At 34.0% G+C, this 27,191-nt stretch overlaps 1 protein-coding gene across 1 annotated transcript in view; it reads right to left on the bottom strand.

Moving 5' to 3' along the window:
* Positions 1 to 27,191, bottom strand: part of CSMD3 (CUB and Sushi multiple domains 3) — a 1,276,067-nt gene that overhangs the window by 757,910 nt on the left and 490,966 nt on the right.

Raw genomic sequence — 27,191 nt, 5'->3', positions numbered from 1 at the left:
TTTAAAGGAGCTGAATTAGGGTTTTCTTTTTCTCTTGCTCAAACCTTTTTAAAAGATTGTGGTAGTACATAATTCTTACATAATGAAAGAAAGTAGTTTGTCTTTCTTATAATAGAAGTATGAAACTGAAGATATATTTAAAAGGCTCTTGACATCTAAAATGCTTAACAAGAAAAAAAATACTGAGTGTTGGAAGTACAGCTACTAATTAGGAATAATCGTCAGGTCCTGGTTAGAAAACTTCTGAGTATTTTTTAAAGCCAATGAGTGGTATATTTTCATATCCTTGCCTTCTCAATAAACTGCATCTCAAACTTCTGTCCACAGTGTATAATTAGATATTGTAGACAAAAATACATAGGAATAGTTGAACCATTCTGCAAGAGGAAAATAGCTTTATCCCATAATGTCATTTGAGTATGCTCTGCCTTCTTTTTCTTTTTCTTTTTTCCCTCTTGTGTTATAGGCAGGTGAGTGGTAAGATTAGTAATTCTGATTTCTGCTTTCAGCCAAAAAAGGACGTCAAACACGGGGGTCCTCTCATTCATAAGCAGCAAAGGGAAACATGTCTGCTACAGGTTCTGCCAGCCTACATTGTCATTAAAATTGAAGCTTGGTTTAATTTGGTTTGGAAACTCAAATGATGGTTGTATTTTCAGGGAGCCAAGGGTAAATGAGGTATGGCAATTTTCAGATAATTTTAAAGGCCTTTAATATATTCTAAAGCATCAGTCAGAAAGAAGCTGCTACTGAATATTTATCCAAGTTATATTGTGAAGATTACAATCTCCCTAAATTCATGTTGGTTATGCAAATTGACCAGTAACATCTACTAAGCTAATATTTAGTAAGATTTTTCTTTAATCACACGATTAAGCAATAACTACGTTTACAATACTAACATTTAGTAATTAACCTCATGATAAATCAGACATTTGAAGGGCCCATGTGCTTACTATAAAAACAATGACCTGATCATATTATTCACCTAGGGAGTTTAACTGTATCTTCTACTTTAGAAAGGAAGTAGAAAATCAGGGTGGTTAAAAAACTAACACTTTAAAACTTTTCATAACTGTATCATAATTTCCCAGCTTTCAGTTTTAGTTTAAAGAGGAAACTATTTAATTGTAAACATTTGCTGCAAAATGCAATCTAAAAGCATGAAAAATATTAGAATGTGTATGTACTCTATCTCAAATCTCAATGTTCTGACCTTATTCCAAGGAGTAAACTGAGGAGCTATTATATTCTATCATTGAAGTTATTACAATTGATCCCAAATAATCTCATGTGTTTGGGTCAATAACTCTGGGATAATTCTTAACAATGTATCTAAGTTGCTTCTATAACTAATCCTCAAGACTTATAGACCAGTTCCCGACACTGATTTTCTTGAAGACACCAGAGGATAAATACAGTTCCTGATAAAATTTGAGTTAGAACTGATCTTTGTTAGCCTTTAGACCCAGGATTTGCTAACATCCAGTCTTAAAAAACTTCAGTAATAGAACTCCACTTCTGGCTAATGGTGGTAGTGATTCAGTACTATCCTCTTAACCTGAATGCAGAACTTGGTGGAATATTAGAAAAAAGCATTGAAAAACCAATTTATTTAACAACCATAGTCCAACCAGATATATATACTTCAACCAGATATTTTACTAACTAGTAACTATGTTTTATGTATATTTTGTGTTCATATTCTTTCTTCCACATACTAGAATGCAAGCTCCCTAAAGATTGAGATTTTTGTATATTCTATTCATTGCTGAATTACCTAATATCTAAAACAGTGCCTGGTACACAGTAGATGCTCAAGAAATATTCATCAAAAGAAAGAATAAATGAATGAATCCATTTAATAATAATTCTAAAATAATATTAATAATAATAAAGAATAAATTTCACAAATGAAATATGATGATAATTGTTACCATGGCAAAGTCATAATTCAAACAGTATAATGAATGAAGAGAAATTCTAAAGGGAGGAAGAATAATAATTTTGTTTTTAACTTTCAAAAACATCATTTTGAAAAAGTGTGGAATCTCAAGATTTATTTGCATGAGTTACTTGAAGATTTGTGTCATAATTCCCAAACCTTAAAAGATACAATGTTCACATGAAATGGATTTACTTAGAATGTTCAAAGTTCTGTAGAGTGAAGAATAGTTGTATGTCAAAATAGCAGGAGACAGAAGTGCATCTAAATGTAGTTAAATATGTTTGATATATAAAATGGAATAACCTCCATAAAGAAATAACATCGGTTTCCTCTATAAGGCAATAAAATCATCCTTCACCATACAGTTATATCATATATTATATAATCATTTTATCTAAAATGTAGACCAATTTAGAATACTGGTTTTAGTACCACTTTAAATTGGCAGTGTGTGAAACACAGATTTTTAAATTGTCAAAATGCACCATTTACCATTTAACAGTTTAAAAACACTCAACATTTTTGCATACATAACTGTTTTATGAGGTAATTGCCAATGTTAGAAAAAGCCTTGGGATTCTGTATAGCAACAATCCGTTATTAAATATATTATATAGCTAACTCAATGTTAAAATATATTTTGTTTTATTTTTTAAAAATTTAAGGATGCTACACAATTAAGTAAACATGATCTTTGATAGCACAATACTAAATGCATATGTTACACAACATACAACCCCAATTAAGAAATAAAATGTACATCCAGAAAATTCATTCTTTGTTTGAAATTAAATTATGTATACAAGATGTAGTTTATCACAATTAGATTATCCTGTCATTAAGTCTCTTGAGATATATTTAAAAATTAGATTTTAACAACATAAACACAGGTCTAAGGTATATTTTGTTAATATTCTTTAATAAAACATTTCTCAGTATAACAAAAATAAAATGAAATGGTTTACATATATAAGCATGCTTCCCTAAATCATAACTATGTGCCATATTTGGAACTATGATAATGGAAAATGACATACGCTACACATGTAAATTGGTAAATTTATTTAACAGGAATCCTTACAATATTAAATTTGGATTACATTATGTATTATAATGAGAATTGTGTTTTTGAAGGCTTTCTTATTTCAACAACATCTTCAAGAGACTAAACAGAATTCATATAAAGCCATTTATAAGTGTGTCATTTAGAAAGTGTAACCAAAAACTCTTTCTGCAATTGAATTTTAATTTCTTTATGATTAAATTTTTAGCCTTACAGATTTTTAAAACAATTTTTCTTCGTAATTATTGTCTAACTCACCACAAAATTGAAGAGCAGAATGTATTGCTAAAGATATGAGTGGATGGCCCAATATGTACACAACTACATAAGCACATGTTAAAGATAATTGCATATTCAAAGAAGTAGCTTTTAGATATTTATGTTTGGCATGTTATTTTATATTAAAATATATATCCTGTTCCATTAATTTTAGTATTCCAGGTGAAACATTTGAATGAAAGTTTAACTAACAAAATAATTCTAAATGAATAATTTTGTGACATTACGATATATAATGAAGGAAAATGCAATAAACATTTAACATGAAAACATGCAAAAGGAAAAATATACAAAATAACATCAAAACAAAATCTAAATACAACTAATGCAACAATTCTATTTGAGCCATTATTTAGATATTCTATAAATTTTAGCATATGTAATTTGATTTATATGTTACATTTCTTTAATATTACTTGGACGAAACTTAAACATGTTAATAAGTGAGGCAACTCTTGCAAACTAATTGCAATATGTGCAAATGAGGCAAAACAAAGTCACTGCTTTGTGACATGCTATAATTTTCAGGAAGCATATTGCAATCAGGTATATAATTTGGGTATTTTGCATTTTAAACATTATTAATTCCAGTCTGCTAAAATCTCTAAAGCTTAGTATTTTACAGTACAAATTAGTGGATGTGCTTGTACTATGAATATTCAACTGAGAGAAGAAATGGGTAAACTGAAATGGAAAGTAGCCTTTAAACTGTAAAAGAAATATAAATGATCTACCTTTGGTTAACTGTTACCTAATATAAAATGATCTTTCTGACTAGGAGAATTTTAAGTGAAACAATCCTGGAAAAAAATAGTCTGTAACTTAGTTTTAAAGAGTTGGTCTTGATTATAGTTTTAATCTTAAATTAAAATGTTGTATTTGTGCTAAAACTACATAGGATTATGATCTAAAAATAGCTAAATAAATGAAAATAAGATATTCCTGATTATAAGACGCAGCTCTAAGTAAAAAACGTTCTACCAATTAAACTATGACATAACAATGCAAAAACTCTGTCACCTGCATCCAGACTGCTGAGATGTTAAAACGTGAAAAGATATTGATCATGATAGAGTTAAAAAGAATCAGTAATTCTAGACACAGATTTTCTATGATCACAAATTAATTAAATAAATTAGGTGTGTATTAATTTACAAACAGAACTGAGAGTTCAAATATAATTTATCTTTCTGAGTTGATTGATTAATGAATATGTTTCTATTTATGTTATATATTTCTATTCAAGTTTCTAAGCATTAAATAAGGAAATCAACATTAAATTTTGCAAATGGGTTTGTTACTGTTTATCAGGTACAAGTGATCAGACTGATTTAATATGCGAAGTGACTAAATAAACATTTGGAGTCTGAAACTGATGATACATCTACTAAATTCACACTTACTGAGAGTAAATTAATAATTATAAAACAAATATTCAACAAGATATTTACTAATGTCAAGTTGTTTACATGCAAAATAAAAACCCCACATTCTGAATTGTTTGAAATGTTGATAAACCCATATGCCAAGCAACCATAAATACCTTTATCTAAATGAAATATAGAAAATATCAAAAGTTTTAGAAAGTATATGGAGAGTACTATATAGGTCCACCATGACAAAACTATATATAAAAACATATATATGATAAATATATATTTATAACATATATATTATAAATGTCTGAATGTTATAGTAAATATCATCACAGTTTTACTATAAAAATGTGAGAAAATAGACATCTCATTATTAGCACTAAAAGAGCATACTAGGGAAAAAAACTTTTTTAAACAGACAGTTGGAAGACTCGTAAAGAAACTCTCTCCCTCTTAAAGGACCAATTCTTGTTTGTACCTAGTTGATTAAGGTTGCAGAATCAGATGTTCTCATCATTTATTCCTTTTCAAATATTTTGGAAGGCTCAACTATGTGTAGCAGTGGGTCCTAGGGGTAATTGTTTTAATGTGCCCAAACACACACACCACTGATAGGAATAAATACCCACAAAATACAAACTGAATCTTTAGTGTAACTAAGCATAACGTTCTTTCCTAAAATCACAATACTGACAATCAAACTTAAAGGCCTGGGTTTTGAAATAAAATTGATGGCACCCTTGTCACGTTTGATAAGAATATGAGCAAAGGGTATACTGCCCTTCCACACCTTTCTAAAACCATTTCCTAGAATGTCAACTGTTAGATTTCTTTCTTGCCACAGCTCTTATCTCTCAGCTCAAGTAGAAGTATTTGTCCCTCAACAAACAAAATGTAACTGAACACAAACTTGTTTCACTTCCTTCGACACAAAAGCTTGTGGAATAGCTACCAGTTCTTTGGAAGATTTAAAGGTGTTATCAGGAAAAAGGAATACTAATATATTTAATTCCAAAGTGTTAACATCAGGAATTCCTTCACTTTCAGAGTCTTGCTGTCTCTGATAATGGATATGTATTAATAGATTTGTGGAAGTACAAAGTGTGTCTCATATGTGTGCACCCCCCACGTCTTCTTGAATGTTTAATGAGTATGTGAGAAATGAATGAACGTGGCTAAATGTACTACTCTCTTCTTTCTAAAAATCAAATATTTTACTTTATGTTAGTATTTATTGAGGGTTAAATATATTTTTAAGGATATAAATATAAAAAATTGAGCCTCTCCAGATGTGTTCAAACGATACAAAAACACTCCATTATAATATAACTGCAATTTATATGGCATATACTAGACTAGAAGGAAAAGAGAGGAAGAAACATCTAAGAACACATAAATCACCCCTTCATTCCGTGTTTTCTCAAATGCGGGTAGCATATCCCTTCTCTTCCATTCTCCAGCACCCTTTTCACTCCCCCACCCAAATAATCTTTTTTTTTTTTTTTTTTTTAATGTTTTATTTTTGAGACAGAGAGACAGAGCATGAACGGGGGAGGGGCAGAGAGAGAGGGGGACACAGAATCGGAAGCAGGCTCCAGGCTCCGGGCCGTCAGCCCAGAGCCCGACTCGGGGCTCGAACCCACGGACCGCGAGATCGTGACCTGAGCTGAAGTCGGACGCTCAACCGACTGAGCCACCCAGGCGCCCCCCAAATAATCTTTTAATGACGGCATTATGAAGGAGAAAGGAAAGAAGTAAGAGAAAGGAACCGGTAAGGTTACTCTTTCTACCAATCATGGTTGAAAGGAAAAAATAAGAGGCTTTATTCTGACCCAGCCCATCATGTCCCTGAGTCCTTCCCACCTTCACTATCTGACTGCATCCATGTTTATTGTCTATTTCCTTCTCTAGTGGTCTTCTAGTTTGCAGGGGGCAGAGGTGCTTCATTTTCCATTAATTTTAAGTGTTCTTTTTTAGAAAGTTTACATAACTCTGGTTTTATTTTTTTATTAATATTTTTAAATATTAAATTTATTGTCAAATTGGTTTCCATACAACACCCAGTGCTCATCCCAACAGGTGCCCTCCTCAATGCCCATCACCCACTTTCCCCTCCCTCCCACCCCCCATCAACCCTCAGTGTATTCTCAGTTTTTAAGAGTCTCTTATGGTTTGCCTCCTTCCCTCTCTGTAACTTTTTTTTCCCTTTCCCCTCCCCCATGGTCTTCTGTTAAGTTTCTCAAGATCCACATAAGAGTGAAACATACGGTATCTAGGTATTGCTCTCTGAAGACTGTCCTCTTAGACACAAATACCTTTCTGGTTGAGAGAACACACACACCAGAATGACTGCCTAACCATTCAGTTTGAATTCGTTTATTGCAAAGTTTTCTTCTCCTCAAAATAAATAATAGGGACACGTTGAGAACTAAGTTTTTGAGGAGTGTGAAGCTTGTGGTAGATCATTGAATGCTCCTGGTTGAGGAATTTATCATAAATTGATATCTGATCCCATGTGACTGTTATATGACTGAAGTCCTGGGTTCATTACAGGCAAGTGGGGCATAAGGGAGGTGTGGGCGGGTAGGAAAGGGCTGACATTCTGAAGGAAAGACTATTACAGTATTGATTGCTGAGAGGTTGCTGAGCAACTGGTGAGTATGTGCATAAATATGCTAAAGTAGAGCAGCCTAACAAGAAAACGAAGCCAAGAAAGGTCTGATTTTCCTGCATCATACACTCTGTAAGACACTTTTTATTTTATAGAAGCTAATTAATTAGTAGCAGAAGTGATTTGCTTGAAAATGGGTGCCAATCTTGGCTTAAAAAAGTTGCATTTTGGAGGGAAAAAAACCCTTCACAAATAGTAAGAACCTATAGAGTTAATCTTCAAAGACTACTATTAACCAGAAAGGCACATATATTACGCAGTACATATTGGGGTTTATGTATAATTCTCTGTTAGGGTACTTAAAATAAAAATTTCTATATTGAGAGGTAAATCTTTATATTCCTTCATGTAATTACTTTGCAAAGGTCCACCTTTCTTTCTCTTTCTTTCTTTACCAAAAATATATTTTATTTTAAGACACTATGCAAAGACTGTCTTTTAATAACATCAATAATATAAAGATACAAATACTCTAAAAATTATAGCTGAAATTTGCATGTATACTTGGCTTCAAATATGTTTGGTACTTTAGTTTAATTATGGAAACTGATGTGTTAAAATTGAGAGATAAAATGTGGACATCTGACTGAGGAGCATCTCAAAAATCATCCGCTCTAACATTGTGACATCAGGCCAACTCTCTTTAACACTTCCTACTCTAAGAGTAGAAAGTTTGATGCACTGGGTGATACATATCAGAAGGTTAATTAGAGCTTCCTTCACTCGAATCTTGCCTGTGGAAGAGACATATAAGTTTGTGTTTTAAATACAAAGGAATCCCATCTCTTTTAGAGTAGAAGTTACTTGGAAAGACAGGAAAAACAAGAGCAAAATATGAACAAAAAAGATTCAGCAAGGGGCTTGGGGTTTTTGTAACGTTTTTATAGATATTGGGGAAAAACTTTATCTTGTATTTATTCTGGAGAAAGCAAATGTTATTTACTTAATAAAATCTTTCTTTTCCCCATCGCTTCGATGCCAAAGAAAGTGAGCATTTTTCCCTTTCCTATGTTGTAGTAGCATTTCAAATACTGACTTTAAAAGTGGATACATCTCGGGGCACCTGGGTGGCTCAGTCGGTTGAGCGGCCGACTTCGACCCAGGTCATGATCTCACGGCTCGTGGGTTCGAGCCCCGTGTCGGGCTCTGTGCTGACAGCTAGGTGCCTGGAGTCTGTTTCAGATTCTGTGTCTCCCTGTCTCACTCTGTCCCTAGCCCACTCGCATTCTGTCTCCCTTTCTCTCAAAAATAAATCAACATTAAAAAAAAAATGGAGACATCTCATCTTCCTTTTCCCTCTTTTTTATTTCACAAACATGAATTAAATGACGACTATTCATCAAGCACAAATACACCCCCCCAAAACACACACACACACACACACACACACACACACACTTTTCTCTCTTACAGAGATCCCATCCTTGCCTTGAAAGTAAACTTTCATGAATTTAAAAAATCAGTGCTATGTGATATATTCCATGAAAGATACATAGAGAACGATGAAAATATAGCTGGAAAGCCCTTTGCTATGTTTCCAAAATGGAAAAGTGTGTCTAGTGGAAAAGATGTTGGAATTGAGTTTAAAGGATGAGCAGATTTTGCCAGATATTTTAGGAATAAAAGAACATCCTAGTCAGAGGTAACCATTTAAGAAAAAGGTGTGGCAGGGGAAAATGCAAGACATGCTCAGCCAATTGTAAATTATTTGATACAGCAAGAATGAAGAGAGAGTAAGAGCAGATTTGATAGGTAGAGACCAATGTTTGAAGAGCCAAGAAAAGTCAACTTGAAAAGGACACCTGAAAAGATGAGGCATCACTGAAGAATATTAAGCAGGAGACTGGCACGACAGGATTGTCATTTCAGAAGCATTGTAATTGCTGTAATGTGGAGAAGATACTAGAGTTATGTGGACTAAAGGCGGGGCAACTCTTTAGCTGACCCCCATAACATGACTATGAGCACCTTGATATAGGGTTGCTAGATGGAGTAAATAAAAACATAGAACACTCCGTTGAATTTGAATGTCAGATAAACAACATCTGTCTTTTTTAAAGTACTTCCTATACAACACTGGGGACAGATTTATAATAAAAATTTTCCACTGAGGGCGTCTGGGTGGCTCAGTCAGTTAAGGGTCCTACTCTCGATTTTGGCTCAGGTCATGATCTCATGGTTCTAGAGTTCGAGCCCTAAGTTGGGATCTGTGCTGACAGCAAGGAGCCTGCTTGGGATTCTTTCTCCCTCCCTCCTTCCCTCTCTGCCCCTCCCCTGCTTGTGAGAGTGTTCTCTTTCCCTCTCTCTCTCTCCCAAAATAAATAAATAAACTTTAAAAATAAAAAAGAAGATATTAAAAAAATATATTTACTGTTTATCTGACATTCAAATTCAACCAGGAATCCTGGATATTATCTGAAAGCAATTCAGACTTACAAACTTTGAAAATTTCTGCATAGCAAGCAAGTTAAAACTATTAACAAATATTGATCCATTTAATGTAATGTGCTTTGATTGATCCTATGAAGACGTATGAAATGCAGAGAGTAGGCATGATGACATCATAAGAACATCTAGACAAAATTCATACAAGCATCTTTTTATGAAATGAAAAGTAAAAAGAAGATAAGTTGAATGAGGTATGCTAAGACATTTTATTCCACTTGTATTTAAATTCTATATTCTTCGTTTTAGTATTAAAAATAGCTAATACTCTAGCCCTTTTTCATTATAAACCGCAAGTTCTATACTTGAGGGAGAAAATAATATTGAGAAGTAAATCTATAGATGATTCATACAAAACAGTGCCAACTTTTTTATTAATGCTTCATTCCAAAGAAACCTGATTTGAAGATATTTCCAGCAAGAACTTAATGGACTTGGAATTGTATCCAAGCAATAGAAATGGTAATGAATAATGAATAAAAATATCATTCTCATATTATCAAGTAAGCCTTTTGACCTGTTAATCTTTTCTCATCCTTGTTTTTTTTTAGATGGTAGAAACTATAAAATGAAAGTAGAAAATTCAGTTATCTCTCTTTGTTATATATGTATACACACACACACACACGTGTGTATGTCTATCTATCTATATACACACATACACACACATACATACTGATATATACGAGAGGAGATACTTACAGACACTATAGAAAGAGAGAAACCATATATACATGCATATTTAATTCTATAGAAAGACACATATATACATTACATGCATATATATATATCTATATGCTCTGAATTCTGAAAAGGTTTTTTTGAGTAAAGATGTTCTATTTGATCAAGATCACATACATTTTAATTGGAAAACTTTATGATGAAAATGCTTAATTAAAACAAAGGAAGGTTTCTTACCATTAAAGTGGTTTTAAATATCTGAAAGTTTTATATCTAACCTAATGATTTTGCTATATTACAATTACAGGTAATAATGTGAACATCCAATCATTTTTCAGAAGAATATTTTTAACTTTCATAAGGGTGATAGAAATTTGCTCTTCTCACTTGTGGGATGGTGTCTTTGTATCACCGCAAATTTCTGAGTGGAGTTAAGACACTGTAAACATATTTGCATTCCAATATGTTTACCTGAAATGACTAGATAACAAAACTATTTATAAAGAGCAACAATCATTTACTGAGTACAAATTATGTTCTAGACACAGTTGTAATTAATTTATTCCATCCTCAAAAGTACCTGTAAATGGAGGACATTAAAGCTTAAAGCAGCTTCCATAATACACGGACTCACTTTGCTAGTAGGCAGAAAGCTGGGATTTGGACGTAAATTGTGTCCTCCCAAAACTACAATCCTAACTCTTGTGAAATCAGTAACCTCTGTTTAGTCTCCCCAATATAATACAGCATGTGAACACTTGTGTCTAAATCCACATGTAAGTTATTTATTTATGTTTTGTTTTCATTATATTTCTTCCCAATCACTTTCTTCTCCAGCGCATGTCTGTTTCTAGGTTCTTCTTACAATTCCCTCGCCTCAGGGCAAGAAGGTTCTGTAGGCTAAAAGGGAAATTTGCTGTAATATCTCTCCATAACTTTAATTTCCTAACAGTTTAGGCCTCTTCAGGGGATTGTGTCAAATGACAGGATAGGGGGAATGACTAGGGTAAAGGTTGAGGGGCCAAGGAGAGGCAATAAAGATAACACACACATACCCTTCCTGCTGCATTGCAGGAAAGTGGAAACATCCAGGAACCTGGACTCTCATCTTTGGCTAAGATACTCATCTCAGGCTTGTCATGGGAAGTTTAGAATCATTTGACTTCAAGTGAGTGAAGTGTGTGCTTGAACAATGATGACTGAGTGCCTTTCTCCTTATTGTCCATACACTGCAAAGGTCCCTTGGATTCTTGTGCAACTTGAGGGAAGAAGAATGTGCCAATGTTTCTTCCACCCACCCTCCACAGGGACCTGGACAAAATTTTTCTCCTGCTAGATACAATGGTGGCTCTCAAATTCACTCGAATTTGAAAGAACAAAGTAACATTTCTCGCCCAGGCAAGTCTGTGGATAAATTACCTCTTTCAGTTGCAAATCTAGCCAAAATGCACAGCATGCCCTAAACAGCCTGTCTCCTTGTTGTTTTTCGTTTCAGGTTGACATATGATGTTTCTGTGTTCTTACTATTTCCTCCTCTAATATTACAGTCTTTCCCTGATAAAACCATTCTTAGTAACCTAATTTCACTTATCTTTAAATATTATCTGCTGCTCAATTGTTAAAAGACTCACATTATCACCCCCAAGGCTTCTTACCATGTTGCTAAACTGGATCCCTTTTTTTTTTTTTTTTTTTTTTTTTTTTGGTTTATTTTTGGTTGTTTGCTTTAAAGCATGAACAAAGCTTCTGTAAACTTCTGGGGCTAACTTTTACCTACATGACTTCTCTAATCTTCAGAAAATTTCATGGAAGGTCTTTTTTTTTTTTCCCGAGTCCCACATATATTGTATTATTCATGAAGAATAGATGGTTTTCTAGGACTTGTCCTACAGACCCAGGAATCAATTAGTTTTCAGCAACTATTCATCACTGATTCAAAGTCCTACTAACCATAGATTCTAACAACTGCCAATCATTTTCTTCTTGTAAGTTCCATGATAAACATTTTACATTTAATCTTTGTAACAATCATAGGGCATAGATTATAATTCATATAGTCAAGGGTAAATACCTTGATTAAGGGCATTCATTCATATATTCACTCATGTATTTATTCAACAAGAACTTATTGAGCACCCATTCCGCACCAGGCACTGAATGATGACAGTATGTTTCCTAAGAGAGATTACATTTAAGTGAGGGAGGCAACGAATGTACCAATTAATATAATAGCTGGTGGGGAAACGCAAAGTGACATTTGAGCTAAAAACCTTAAAAATGAAAAAGTGAAACAAAAAATAAAATACCTGATAGATCTGGCTGTTTTATTCAGACTGTCAGGTTCTATAGTTTGTATTGTTAATCTTTGTGATACACTGCTTCCTACTCAGTTATGACTTGGGCATTTCACTTTATATAACTATGTTTCATGGTCTCTTGTGCTCTATATTTCTATGAAGTAACATGTATTTTAACTCAAGATAATATATTTTGATAATAAATTTTAAGTATGTGAGTTCCACATGTCACCAATAAAAATTAATAGCATCACTATATTTCTTCTTTTCAATATACACATATATATTAAATGCCTACTCTTCACTAGCCACTGTTATGTGGTAGGATATTACAGTGAGCAAGAAAGATGATGTAAATAGAGAAACAAGAGAAACAAAAAATATGACTGTATTATGTTGGTATGTTACGTTAATGTTGCCAAAAATTCTTTGCAGGCCTTTCTATCAACAGGTAGAGTCTATTTCCTCACCCCCTGGATCCAAGTTGACTTCATGACTTGCTATGACCAACAGAGTATAGCATAAGTGATACTGTGTGAGTTCTTGAGCCTCAGTTCCAAAAGGTCTTGTCATTTCCACTTTTGCTCACTTGGGATATTTCCCTGAGACAGCCACGTAAAGAAGTATGTCTAGACTATTAGAAGACAAGGGGCACAAGGAAGGGAACTGAACTGCCCCAGCTGACAGTATTATGAGTGAGGCCATATTGGTCCAAGCATCCCAGTCAACCCTCCAGCTTAATGCAGTGACACGTGAGGGTGGAGATACATCCTGAACACCAACAAAATTATGAAAAGTAATAAAGCATTATTGTTTTAAGCCTATAAGACTTAGGGTAGATTTTTCAAGCCATGGTTACCTGACACAATAAGTGAAATACAGAGTTTTACAGGAGTATATAACAAAAACACTAATCTAATCTAGTCTTGGAGGTGACTTAACAAAGAGAAGCTTTCTGGAGGAAATATTTTATATTGAAATAAGAAAGATGAATAGGGCTTCCAAGGTGAAGACAAAGGAAAGAGATGGTCCAGAAGGAGTGTGCCACATGCATAAAGGCCATGAGACAAAACAGATTCTGTTAGTTTCTAGGAGTTAAAGGCCATTTAATATGTATAAAGCATAGACAGCAAGCAGGAAATCACAAGAATTGAAGCTAAAAATTTAGCTGGAAGGCATTTATGAGAATATGGTACAGTAGATATGGTACAAGGCATGGGGAGATACTTGGACTTTCTTTTGAAGCCAACAGAAATAGTTCCTCAAGTCCACTCTCTCCAACTAACACCTTATTTCTCCCATCCCTTTCACAGAACAAAACATGGTTCTTAACAAGAAGGTGGTGTAGTAGTAAGATGCATTCTGTTTCCACCGATGGAAAACATAAAAAGATCTCTTGAGTTAAAAAGCAAATTTTTAGTAATTATTAAATGGGGTCACTTGGAGTCTTCTCAAAATTGAAAATTAGTAGATATTTGACTCTTTAATCCACAGTCTTCTATGTTTTCATTCATTTCCCCCTGGTTTCTATTTTTCAATTTTCTAATGCCATGCCAGCGGCTTCATCAATTCTTCAAAATGTTAGGTAGAATTCCTTGTTGAATTAAAAATATACTTCACTACAAGGTCAGTCAATGTCTTTTGTTAGAGGATGAAACTTATGTTGCATAATATAACTAGTTAGAATTTTTTCATAGAATTGGGGGAATATCACAGGACCTCAGAGCTCATGGTCATCCCATAGAGTCACCTATAGTCTACCTGCAAAAGTAGTAAGCTCAAATGTATCTTTATGTTTGATTATAAAATATGTTCTAAACAATTGCATTTTACTTTGAAAAGATGATTTGTTGCTATAAAATGTCACCAACTCTATGCAGTTCTGGCTTTCCTTATAGAGAATAGAATGATTTTATATACAGGTGAATAACTTCTAAAATTTAGTTAAGATGAAACTTTCATATGCCTTGAAATAAACTGGAATGAAAAAAATAATACCTCAAACACATAAAGTGAGGTTTGCAGTACAGAAAAGAAGACAGAAAATGTTATTCTGTGATCCTAAAATTGTATATATACATTATGCGTAGTGCATTTCCTTGAGTGAGCCCACTCAAAGTGATTATGCTAATTCAAGATCATTTAGCTTTATTTTTTAATTATTTATTTTTTTTATTTTAGAGCGAGAAAGAGGGTGAGTGCAAGTGAGAGAGAGGGGCAAAGGGAGAGAGAGAGAGAATCGTAAGCGGGCTGCATGCTCAGCGCAGAACCGGACATACGGCTTGATCCCAAGACCCTAGGATAATGACCTGAGCCAAAATCAAGTCACTCAACTGACTGAGCCACCCAGGTGGCCCTGAATGTCATTTATAAGGTAACTACATTTATCCTTTCCTTGTTGCAAAATCTGATTACAGATGATCTCTGACATAAGATGTTTCGACCTAGCATTTTTTTTTTATGGTAAGATGGTGCAAAAGTGATACGCGTTCAGTAGAAACTGTCCTTGGAAGTTTGAATTTTGAGCTTTCCTCGGCTGGTGATATGGGCATGATCGTCTCTTGTGATGTTGGGCAGCTGCATGTAGCCACAGTTCCCAGTCAGCCATATGATCACAACGGGTAAACAATCCAGACATTTAAAACCACTTAAACCTGTACCCATACCACCATCCTGTTTTTCGTTTTCAGTACAGCATTCAACAAATTACACAGGATTTTCAACACTTGATTCTAAAATAATCTTTGTATTAGATGATTTTGCCCAACTGGAGGCTGATGTGTCCTTCTAAGCATGTTCATGGTAGGCTATGCTAAGCTATGATATGTGGTAGGTTAGGTGTCTTAAATGCATTTTTGACTTACGGTATTTTCAACTTACAGTAGGTTTATCAGGATGTTACCCCATCATTAACTGAAAGAAGATCTATATTTACAATCATTTTTAACATCACCTCATACATGAGCTGTATATGACGTGTGGAAGAACACTGTTTTGAAAATAGTTTTGTGTTTAATACTGACTATGCTGAAACTAGGAATCAAATTCACCTTAGTTTCCTCACTTATCATACAAAGAATTTGGACTGAATTAGTGGTTCTCAAATTTTTCATCATGAAATGCTACTTTTGTTATATTTCTCTAAGAAAAAATTTAGGAAACTTCTCTTAGAAATAAACTGAGTCACTTTCATTCTAAGAAATGTATGCTCATTTTAAAAAATCAACATAGCGCTTGCAGATCAGGCCTTCTAATTGCCATGAAGTAGCCAATATGTCACCAGGTTAATTTAATTACAGTGCTAAGTAAATAAAATTGATATTTTAGTTAGCATGTGAGGCCCTGTGATGGGTAAAATTTAATTCAGCTTTTTGAAATAATGAAAATAATGAACTGTTATTCTTCTTCTAGGGAATCCCAAAAAGGAATCATTAGGTTACAAGATCTATCACACCTCCACAAATCTATGGAGAGAAGAGAATTCATTCAAACGATGTATTTAAATATTATCTGCACCTCTCTTTCTCTCCTCTCCCCCCTCCTCTCTCTCTCTCCACTTCCTTTCCTACCCCCTTCCTTCTTCTTTTTTTTCTTTTTTCTTTCTTTCCTTCCTTCTACAAACTGCATTAGGCACTCAATACATGCCAGGTATTCATCTGGTTCTAAAATGATCAAGGGGAGGGAAGAGATACAAGGAAATAAGCACAATGATATTTAGGAATGCTAGTACTATGAAAGCACAAATACAGTAGCCAGTAGTGGTGAATTCCTAAGTTGTTGAGGGGAGTCTAAATCACACTGGCTTATTCTAAGATTTTTGCGCTGACACTGGGATGGTAACAACAACAACAAAACCTGTCATGGGAAGACATGAGGGCATAATTTTCCACTCAGAGAGAACAGCAGGTACAAAGAAACTAAAGCTGAAAAGAAGATGGTGTGTTCCTGAAGGCAGTGAGAGGATGCTAAGTATTAGGAAATTAGGGACTTGAATGCCATTCCAGAAGTTTGGATTTATTTTCTAATTTATCCTAAGTAAGCAATGTAGAGGGAAGATCTGATTTAAATTTAAATAGATCACTTTGTTGTTAATGGATAACGTGTCCGTGTGCCTGTGTGTGCATGTGTTTGTGCACGGGTGCATATAGGGAGTTGATGATGGTCGTAGTTTGCTGCTATGACAAGAAATATGTGACACCATGGCATGTGGAAGAAAATGAGGTAGATTTCCTGGACCTTTTCCCCACCAGAGCGTTCCAAAAATGAAAAAGTTTGCAAAGAGCTATTACAGAGCTTCTGCACCAGAATGCACATTTGCAGAGGCTGAAAAGGTAAATACATCAGGCCAGAGACTCCATGTTAAGAGCCAAGAGCAGATCCATGCAGAATAAGGAACTGCCTGGGAGGATGTGGAAAGTATAATGAGGACTGAGGTTTAAAAAATATCCAAATGGCTAATTGAAACCAATGTTCCAAACAAATAACTGACGAAGTGATGGGAATGCTAAAAGCTGAGGAGCACGGGCCCTGAAAGAAACAGATGCTGTGAGCAGCAGGGAGACGCCAGCGTAACTGGCACAAATGTGACTGTGAATAATGCTCTTCCGTGACCCTTAAAGCCTATCATACAAGCTGCAACTTGTATCCAAGATATTCAAAAAATTTTCATCTCTGACGTTTTAAGGAACAAGAAGGATGCCAAGGCTAAAATGGGGCATAAAAAAATGAGATTAGGGCATTCTACGGAATGACTTAAGATGTATTGTTTCTTCCGTTAAGAAAATGAACTAATATGTCGAACAAGAAGCATGCGTTTATTTGTTAATTCGTTTAACAAACATCATATTGAGTGCCTACTATGTGCTACGCACTACCATGCTGGGGATATAAAGGGAAAAAGCACACCCAATCTTCCTTTCAAAGAACTTGTATTTTTAAAGGGGAAGAGAGGCAATAAAACACCAGATTAACAAAGAAAGTAATAACTAACAGGTATTTGAAGGAAACTTTAAAAGTGGCATAAAGGAGAGTTCCTGGTACTTGGAAAATGAAAACCTCTTTGAGAAAAGGATATTTATACTATAACCTAAAAGAGAAGAAGTCATCTATACGAAGGCTGGGGGAAGTATTTCCAGAAAGCTGATGTTGCTGAGACATAGGCAGAGAGGATAAGGGTAGAGAGGGGTTTAATGATGCAGGCAAGGATTGATCATATAGAGTCAAATAGCTGTATCAACAAATTTCTTTCGCAATGTACTTGGAAGCTATAGCAAGGATTCTGAATTTGACTTGGTTTGCATTCTAAAAAAAAATCACTCTACTTTTGTGTAGAGAACTGATTATAAAGAAGCAATAGAGTCAGAGGACAGATCCAAGAGAACGTTAGTGCCATTATAAAAAATATTACTTGATAATTGGGGACAATAGGTGGATTCAACAGACAAGTCAGTGATTATGGGATAATTAAGATAAATGATAAAATAGATCATATTTGCTTAATTTCTTGCAAATATCAAGTACAAATGTGTGATTACACTAACTAGGCCTATCAAGGAGATTTTAAAAAGCAAATAGTCTGTATATGTGAAATAACGTCTTCTGTTTCATCAGATATGTCCAACTGAATGTACACATGTACTTCCAGCTGTTAGCAGAAACAGGGTTTTTATAAAGAATAACTGATGCAAAAGGCAACTGAAAACTGAGAAAGAACACAGGCATGTACTTCATAATTATTATTCCAATGAAGAAAATAAATACAATAAAGGAAGAAGATATACAATGCTATCTTGTCAAATGTTTTCATGAAAAACAATCATTCAATAAATTAGGTAAATCAGCTATGCGGTTCCTGGTATATCTAAAACGTCAAAGTACTTTGACAGGTATTTTCAAAAATACCATGAGATATAATTATCACAGTAATTTATAAATTAATTACATCTGTTTCATCACTGATAAAATGGAGATTCCATGGGCTAAGAATTTCATGGTTTTGACTCCAAGTTCAATTATGTTCATTGTTCTGTAATACTACACTGATGTCCTACATTTTAATATCCATCCCTTCTTCACATTATACTTGTAAGCTCTTTTAAAAAAAAGTTTATTTATTTTGAGAGAAAGAGAGAGAGAGAGAGAGAGAGAGAGAGAGAGAGAGAGAGAATAGGAAAGGGACACAGAAAGAGAGAGTGGGGAAGGGACAGAGAGAAGGGGAGAAAGAGAATCCCATGTGGGGTTCAAATTCACAAACCATGAGATCATGCCCTGAGCCAAACTCAAGAGTTCTGGTTCTTGTTTGTTTGTTTGTTTGTTTGTTTGTTTGTTTGCTTTGAGCCAGACAGGCTGTTTGTTTGTTTGTTTGTTTGTTTGTTTTTTTGCCAAGAAACACATTAATAATTTATAAAAGCCATTTAAAAAGCCAACATTCACTAAGACAACAAAGAACATCACTTTGAAGAGGCTGACTTTTCTTTTAACCAGCAGTGAATATACACTTTAAAAACCTATGGAGAACTTTTATCATTAATATGTGTTCCACTGCATTCTAGCTAGGAGTTCAAAACAGGGGCCAAACAGCACATGAACACAGCCAGGAGCCCTTGGCCGTCCAGAAAACCACAACAGTTTGTAAATCTCCACAGACTCCTCAATAAGGGAAACCACCAGAACAGACTGAGCAACCCAGGCATTCCTTCACATTATACTTTAGATAAATTTAGAACCAATACATCTATGCACATAAGTCTTATTTATTTAGAAATTGGAATACTTCTACAAGTGACTCCGTTCATTCCTTCCCAAACGGGTAAGAATAATAGACTTGCCAATTAAAAATAATTAAATTACATATTATCAGTGGTAAAAAGAAAATGTATTTTATGCTTATATTTGAAAAAATGCATCTGTAAGAGTTTGGAAATAGATAAAATTTAACTCATACATTATACAAACAAAATTAATAAATAAAAAATTGCATATGCACTCATTCTAGGAAAGATATCTAGATTTATAATCTCCAATGCACTATTCTCAGTCTGAAGAGGAACATAAAGGCTAATAAGGCATATATTTCACCTTAAGGGATATATGGAATTTATACAAATTGGCTACACTCAAGGAAATAACGTGAAAAGAGAAATATCACCTCTGAATTGCTATATAAGGGAAAACATGGGGAAGATTGCATTTGAGAGATGTAGGCAGTGGTGGGAGGGGGAAACAGATTAAATGGAAAGCTTGTGCAAAGATGAGGAGGTTTGAGAGAGCACAGAAAATGACAGTTCAGTAATGGTGCAGATAACGTGACAGGAATTAGTAAAAAGAAAACCTATAAAGAGTAGCATGAAAGCACGCAGTTTGAGCAGTCATTTGTTACTTTCTGGCCACCCAGAAGCCATAGTTCTCATAGGAGAGATTTGTTGAAGGACTTTAACCTATCACATCTTTTAGCTTTGATCTCTGATTTCCAATTCTAAGTTGCACTTGGAGTTGTGATAAATATTTAATTAAAATTTACATTAGGAAATTTTAAGTAACTGAGGAGTTTAAGTCTTTAAGTTCTGAATAATTAAGGAGCCTTAAATAAATAATGAAAGTAACCAATATAGTCATGGCTTAGTTTTAATTCATGAAACGCTTTATGAAATCATGAGGATGGAAGCAGAAATAATCAAATGAAAGGAAGAATCCTCGTCAGCCTTTTTCACATCCAGAACATTTCTGAGATGGAAGTTCTATTCAGGTGATTTGACCTTAAAATCTAATTTTAATTGTTCCATAAATTTTGTTATATCTAATTAAATGGGTACATTTGCAGCTGTCCTTACCTATTCTCAGCTAAAATGATATAATTAAAATAACATTTTGTCTCTTTGAGGGACAGGGAAGTTGAAGTTGTCCTTCCACTTTATGAGGTTCAGAATCTAACTTAATGAAGTCTATGTGGAAATGAATGGGATTTTTGAAAGTGTGCAATGATTCAGTACATCTGGGAGACATGTACGTAGATGCAGGCAGAGGACTACCAAATCTTACCTCGAATCTAGTGGGAAACATCCACATATAGCAATTCAATTAGTGGGGCTCACCCTAAGAAAAATTAATTAATTAGGTTTTTTTTTTTTTTTTTGGCATGGCTGGCACTTAGATATTTTAACAATGTTTTAAGAAAAAAAAAAAAAAAAGCAAAAGCTCTTTTGAGTAGATGGGTGGAACATAGCCTGTAGTTTTAGATAGAAGGTGGAAAATCATGAAGAAATTTGTGTGAGTTTATGTATTTATATCCAATACCTTAGCTCTAAAAAAAATGAACTTTGGTATAGAGGTGTATTCTAACTCCAAAAAGTAAATTCATTCTGCTGAATTATAAATCAATGTAATAGTATTTCTAGATCTTAAAAGAAGTCAATTAAGAGAGTGATAATATGTAATCATGTTGGTTTCTATAATTTTTTTTTAATTCTTATTTATTCTTGAGACAGAGACAGAGCATGAACAGGGGAGGGGCAGAAGGAGAGGGAGACACAGAATCTGAAACAGGCTTCAGGCTCTGAGCTGTCAGCACAGAGCCTGATACGGGGCTAGAACCCACAAACTGTGAGATCATGACCTGAGCTGAAGTTGGATGCTTAACTGACTGAGCCACCCAGGCACCCCAAACTGTGTCGGTTTCTGATGGAAGTCATAGAGCACTCTGTTCCTCCCCTAGAGTCATGCTATACTGGGTAAGAGCACATGCTGTGATGTCAGAAAGACCTGGCTATGAATATTCCAACACTGATTAACTGTGAAACCCTCAGGAAACTCATTAGTAACTATGAATCTTCTAATTTCTAATTTGTAATATGAAGAAAAGAAACACACTACATAACATGCCATATGGATGAAATGAAATGTAGGAAAAAATAGTTTGATACAATACCTGGCACAAAATCAATGTTCAATGGTAATGGTGAGAAGAAAAAGATGATACAGCTCATTCAAAGGTAGTGATGAGAAAGAATGAAATTACTTTATCCTTCTCTAACTTAGATTCTGGCTATTCGATAGGCTTGTTACCCAAGTTAAAACAATTTTATTAACTAAAAACTCAAGTTCTAAAATTATTTATTCTTGAGCATCTGTTTCGTCCACACTTTAAGGTAATTAGTGAGTTCACTCAAAGTTATAATGTGCATTAATGATTTATGATTCTTTGATGAATACCTGTTTTCCCCATGCAACTGTCTCCATGAGATATAGTTGTACAAATTTTTGTTGTTATGAACGTATGAATAATAGCTAACAATCAGGTGGCAGGTAATTACTGGCTAGGGAATTTACAGCCTGCTGAATAGTTATATCCGAACTCCATAATACAAAGATGGCAATTTGATAGCCAAAAGGATATAATATTTATACTTACCTTTAATTTTATGTCAGTTGACATTATCAGAGGCTAAAAGAGTAATTAATTAAAGATGATTTACAAGTTTCATGGTTTGATCCCTGTACTGAATCTTTCCTATCCGTTCTGGTTGTCACAAAATGGCAAAACTAATAATACAGAAGTTAAAATATATTTTACAGATCCTATAATCCATATTTTTAAAACTTCTTTTACAGTGTCATTTCTTGAAAAATTATATAGAAATACTTAAGTGAACATAATATTCACACAAAAAAGTTAAAGTGAAATATAGAGTGAATTATATTAGAAAGAACATGGGATTTGGGATAACATAACTCAGATTAATGTTTTGTCTCTATTCAGCCCTATTTTACTTAGGATTTATCTCCTACATTTTCTCACTACTAATTTTACTTTGGATAACTTTAATTTATAAATTAAATCATTTAAATCTTTTATAATGCTGAATGTGTGACTTTTTCCAAATTGAAAAATAGTGTTGGGTTTAGCCATCATTCCTTGAGAATAATTTAAATAAAGAATTTTTAATGACATTTGTAAGTAAACATTTATCCCCCTTTTCCTTCTCATTATCTTGGAAAGAGTATCCTTCTTCTCACCAAAGACAAACAAGCAATTTACCTACTTGTGCTCTGGATTATATCCAATGACACCTCCAGAACATTTTTTGCTCTCTCATGTTACTAATTTCTATTACTCTATATAGTCATTTATATAATTATAGAAATATACTCTCAATCTCCAAGGTTAAATAACAAAAAATAAATAAATAAAGTAAAACCACACCCTGACCCTACATTTCACTTGTAGCCACCTTCACATTTCTCTCTTCCTTATTAGCTGAATTTCTTGAAGACATTGTATATACAACCTATTTTTACTTTTGTACTTTATATTTACACCATAAAGAAGTTTGTCTAGGGTTCTGCAAAACTTTTACCACTGAAATGACCTCTATGTTACCAAATCCTATTCTATGTGACAAATATTTACTGTGCACCTACCATATACCAAGAATACTTCTAGTGACTGAACATATAGCAGATAGCAGTATAGAAAATAGTCAAATTTCTCTGGTCTTTAGCAAGCTTATAGTCAGGTGATGAATGGCCCTATGAAAAAAAAAAAATTCAAGGGGGGGTGGGCTGAATGCCAGGGAAGAGATGCAATTTTAAATAGAGTAGAAAGAAGTAAGATTTTTAAAAAGTGGAGTAATAAGACGCCACTGAGAAAGTGAGATTTAAGTGAATACACGAAGTATATCAGAGATTGAGTCATGCAAATATCCAAGGGAAGAACTTTCCAGGGAAAGTGAATGCAAAGGCCCTAGGGCAAGAGCCCTTATGACACTTTGAGAACCAGCAAGCATGCTGTTGTGGCAAGAGAAGGCATGGGGAAAGAAAATTTAAGGTCAACAAAGTAAAAATGGTAAATCATGTAAGTAAAATAGACAAGCTTTTACTCTGAGACAGAACCACTGCATGGTTCTGAGCAGAGGAATGACACTAACTTAGATTTTTTAAATATTATTTTGGCTGTATTCTTTCTAATGGGCTATGGAAAGCCAAGGGTGGAAGCAGGGAGACCTTTGGGGAAGAAGTTGCAATGATCAAGGCAAGAGGAGAAAATGTCTACAACCTGGGTGGTTGCAATGGAAGTGGAAGGAAGTAATTATATCATGGATATTTTGAGGTAGAGCTGGCCATGACTTGCTGATGTGAAATGATAAAAAATGAGGAGACAAGGATGATTTCAAGGGTTTATTCTGAACACCTAGAAAAGAAGAATTATCTGCTGATATGAGAAGACTAGAAGGAACAGACTTTGGCGGAGAATATCACTTCAACTATGAGATATTAAGTGTGAGAACCATGTTATAAATCCAGGTGGAGATGCTGTAGAGGTGCTTGCATATGCCAAGGTACAGTTCAGGACAAAGATCTGATCTGGCAATGTAACCTTGGGAGCATCAACAGAATCCACAGGACTGCATGAGATAACCGAACAACTTGAGGCAACAAGCCTGGCTGCAGATTAGGAATCTGAGAAGAAACAAAGGAGTCTGAGAAGGAATCACCAGTGAGGTAGAAGAAAAGCAGGAGAGTGGCATTCTAGAGGCCAATTGCAGAATGTGTTTCAATGAGCAAGTAAAAATCAACTGTGTCAATTTCTGTTACTAGGTTCAGGTTCAAAAATACAACAACTGAGAAATAGTGACCTCCATTCATTATAGGAGTAGAAGTTGACTGGAAGTGATCCAAGAGAGAAGGAGAAAAAGGGAATTGGATATAACGAATACCAAAATATTCTTCTAAGAATTTAATATGGATAAAAGCAGAAAAGCTTTCAGTGTATGTTATACATTGACAACTCCCTTCTTCTTGAAATAGTCTGCTTTCAGGACTTGTATGAAGCCATTCTCTTCTAGTTTTCCACCTCCTTTATTGATACTTGGAAGATTCTTTTCAATCTCTTGTTGGTTCTTGCTTCTCTGCATAAAATTTAAATAGTGAGCTTCTCACTGCTCAGTCCCAGGTTATCTTTTCTCTGACTTTGTCCTTTTGTGTCTTTTGAGGGAACTCATCAAATCCCAGGGATTTAAATGTTCTCTTTATGGGGTGAATCCCAAATGAAACTCCAGTTTAGAACTCGTCATGTATTCAGACATAGATATGCATCTTTTTTTTACATACCTATATGATCATTTTTGTGATGACACTAATATACTCTAGAATTCAAATACAATAGGCCTGAAAGAACACTTTTTCTTTCTTTCCACTATAAAACATTTTCTCCTTTGAGTCTTTTGTTTCTTACCAAGAGAATTTTATGTATCATTTATAATTTCCTTTTTTTCTCTCATAACATCCAATTAATCATTAAATCCTGTCAATTTGCACTCAGATTTATATCAGATCTGTCATCCTTGCATTTTTCCTTCCTCATCCTAATTCATGCAATGCAGCACAAACCTTTTGCCCACTTTCATTCCCCTAGAGTACATTTTCCACACAGATGTGGAATTAAAAAAATATATATCATTAAAGATTAAATCATATTACCCCTCACCCCTGCATAAAATTCTATGTACCCCTTATCACTACCAGAGGACATGATCCTAGGTACTGTAGGCCATTCTCACTACTTCTGTTATGTTTCAGCCACATGATTATTTTTTAGACTCTTCAGCCTTTTATGCATTTACTTCTGTAGGGCCTTTGTTCATTCTGACTGGCCTGTTCTCCTTAATCCAACTCCTTTGGAGTGCTTCTACTCCACTCGTCTCATACTAAGCGTTGGCTTGTCTTATGCATCACTTCTTCAAGGAGATATGTTACCTAGATACGTTACCTATTACTAACCTAGGTCCTATATCCCCTACCTTATTCTCTATTCCAGCCCCCTCTGGTCTTTCATTTACAGTAGGCATTTATGTCACACTTTCACACTTACATTTCCTTTTTTTTGGTCTGTTTGATATATATATATATGTACATATATATATACATATATATGCATATATATAGTATTAAATATATATTGTAATATATATTTATACATATATATTCCATATATTGTATATATTTTATATTATATTAAATATATTTTTATATATTTAATATAATGTATGTGTATATATGTGTGTAAACATGTATACATGTTTAATTTTACTTGCCCGTTCCCTCAACTATATTGAAACAACTATGAAGGCAAGGTCTTGCTCTTCTCCTTAATCATCATATCCCCTAGCAAAGTACATAGAAGAGCCTCAATTAATGTTGGTTGAATGAATGAATGGATAAAGGACTTCTATGGGCAGGTCATAGTGGGACTGTGGGAGTGAGCTGAATGTGTCTCTTAAGGAATTTCCTTAGTAAGAGGGGAACCTACAAATAACTACGAGACAAAATACTTTAAGTGACCCATAGAAATACAAATTGCTATATAAATTTATAATAATGAGATTTTTTTTAGTTCTTAGTATGTAAGATAATGTGTTAATTTCCTGGTAAACAATTTCATTTAATACAACCCTTTGATTATATTAACATCTCTATTTTACAGTTGAAGAAAATAAGTTTATGAGGATCCTATCGCTGCTCAAAAATGAAAACAGGATTTGAACCTAGGCCTCCTCTTTCCAGATTCTTCATTCATAACCATGAATCATAAAAAAAAAAGTTCATCATGCACAAATTATATTTAAATATTTGAATTTTCTTCTGATACATGTTATTTTTTTCCACTCATGTTAAATTAAGAAAAAAATTTTAAAAACCACCTTTGTGAAAACCAAAAATAAATGCTCACTCACAGAGAATGGAAAACACGGATTCAGAACCATGAGCCTTCTTTAATGAGGTAATCAGCTTTAATTACAAAGAAATTTTGAAATAATCTCTTGAACCTAAATGTCTGTTGGCTCAAGTGTCATTGAGTGTCACTTTGTCATGTTGATAAGAAAACTGGAGGTCAGAACTTAAGAAAGATTCAGTTACTTCATTAATCAGGTTGGGCTAAAGTTATGAAAAATGATTTAATTTGACTAGGTTACACTTTTTATCATATATTATGCATCCTCTTTCTTGTATTTCCTAATATTTATTGTGAAGAGAAACAGACTTTCCTGTCAACTTGTTTTCTTAGGGAACGTGTCATCTTTCATCTGACATCTATCATAAATGACCTAAATGTTTATATGGATTTCCAGTTTGTGAAAAATGTTTAAATAATTACATGAGGTTATGAATCATGGTAAGTGTGAGAGACAGTGAGAACTCAAAACCTGCTATTACATCTAAAAATTAATAGAAACTGACTTGTATAGAAGTTACTAATTTTTCCTTGTTTTTCATTATATATTTGTTCCTCAAAACTTGATCTTTATTTTGCACCCTATAAAAATCAGAGTGACCTCTTGTATTTTAGCAAACACATTCCTTTTTACTGTTTTTTTTTTCTATGGCATTTTTAATAAGTGTGTTTTACCAGTTACCTAACCTAAAATATAGATAGCAT

Source organism: Lynx canadensis, chromosome F2 (genome assembly GCF_007474595.2).
Source record: "Lynx canadensis isolate LIC74 chromosome F2, mLynCan4.pri.v2, whole genome shotgun sequence".
Lineage (NCBI taxonomy): Eukaryota > Metazoa > Chordata > Mammalia > Carnivora > Felidae > Lynx > Lynx canadensis.
Note: the sequence above shows the minus strand (reverse complement) of the source record. Positions and strands in the feature narration are given on the sequence as shown.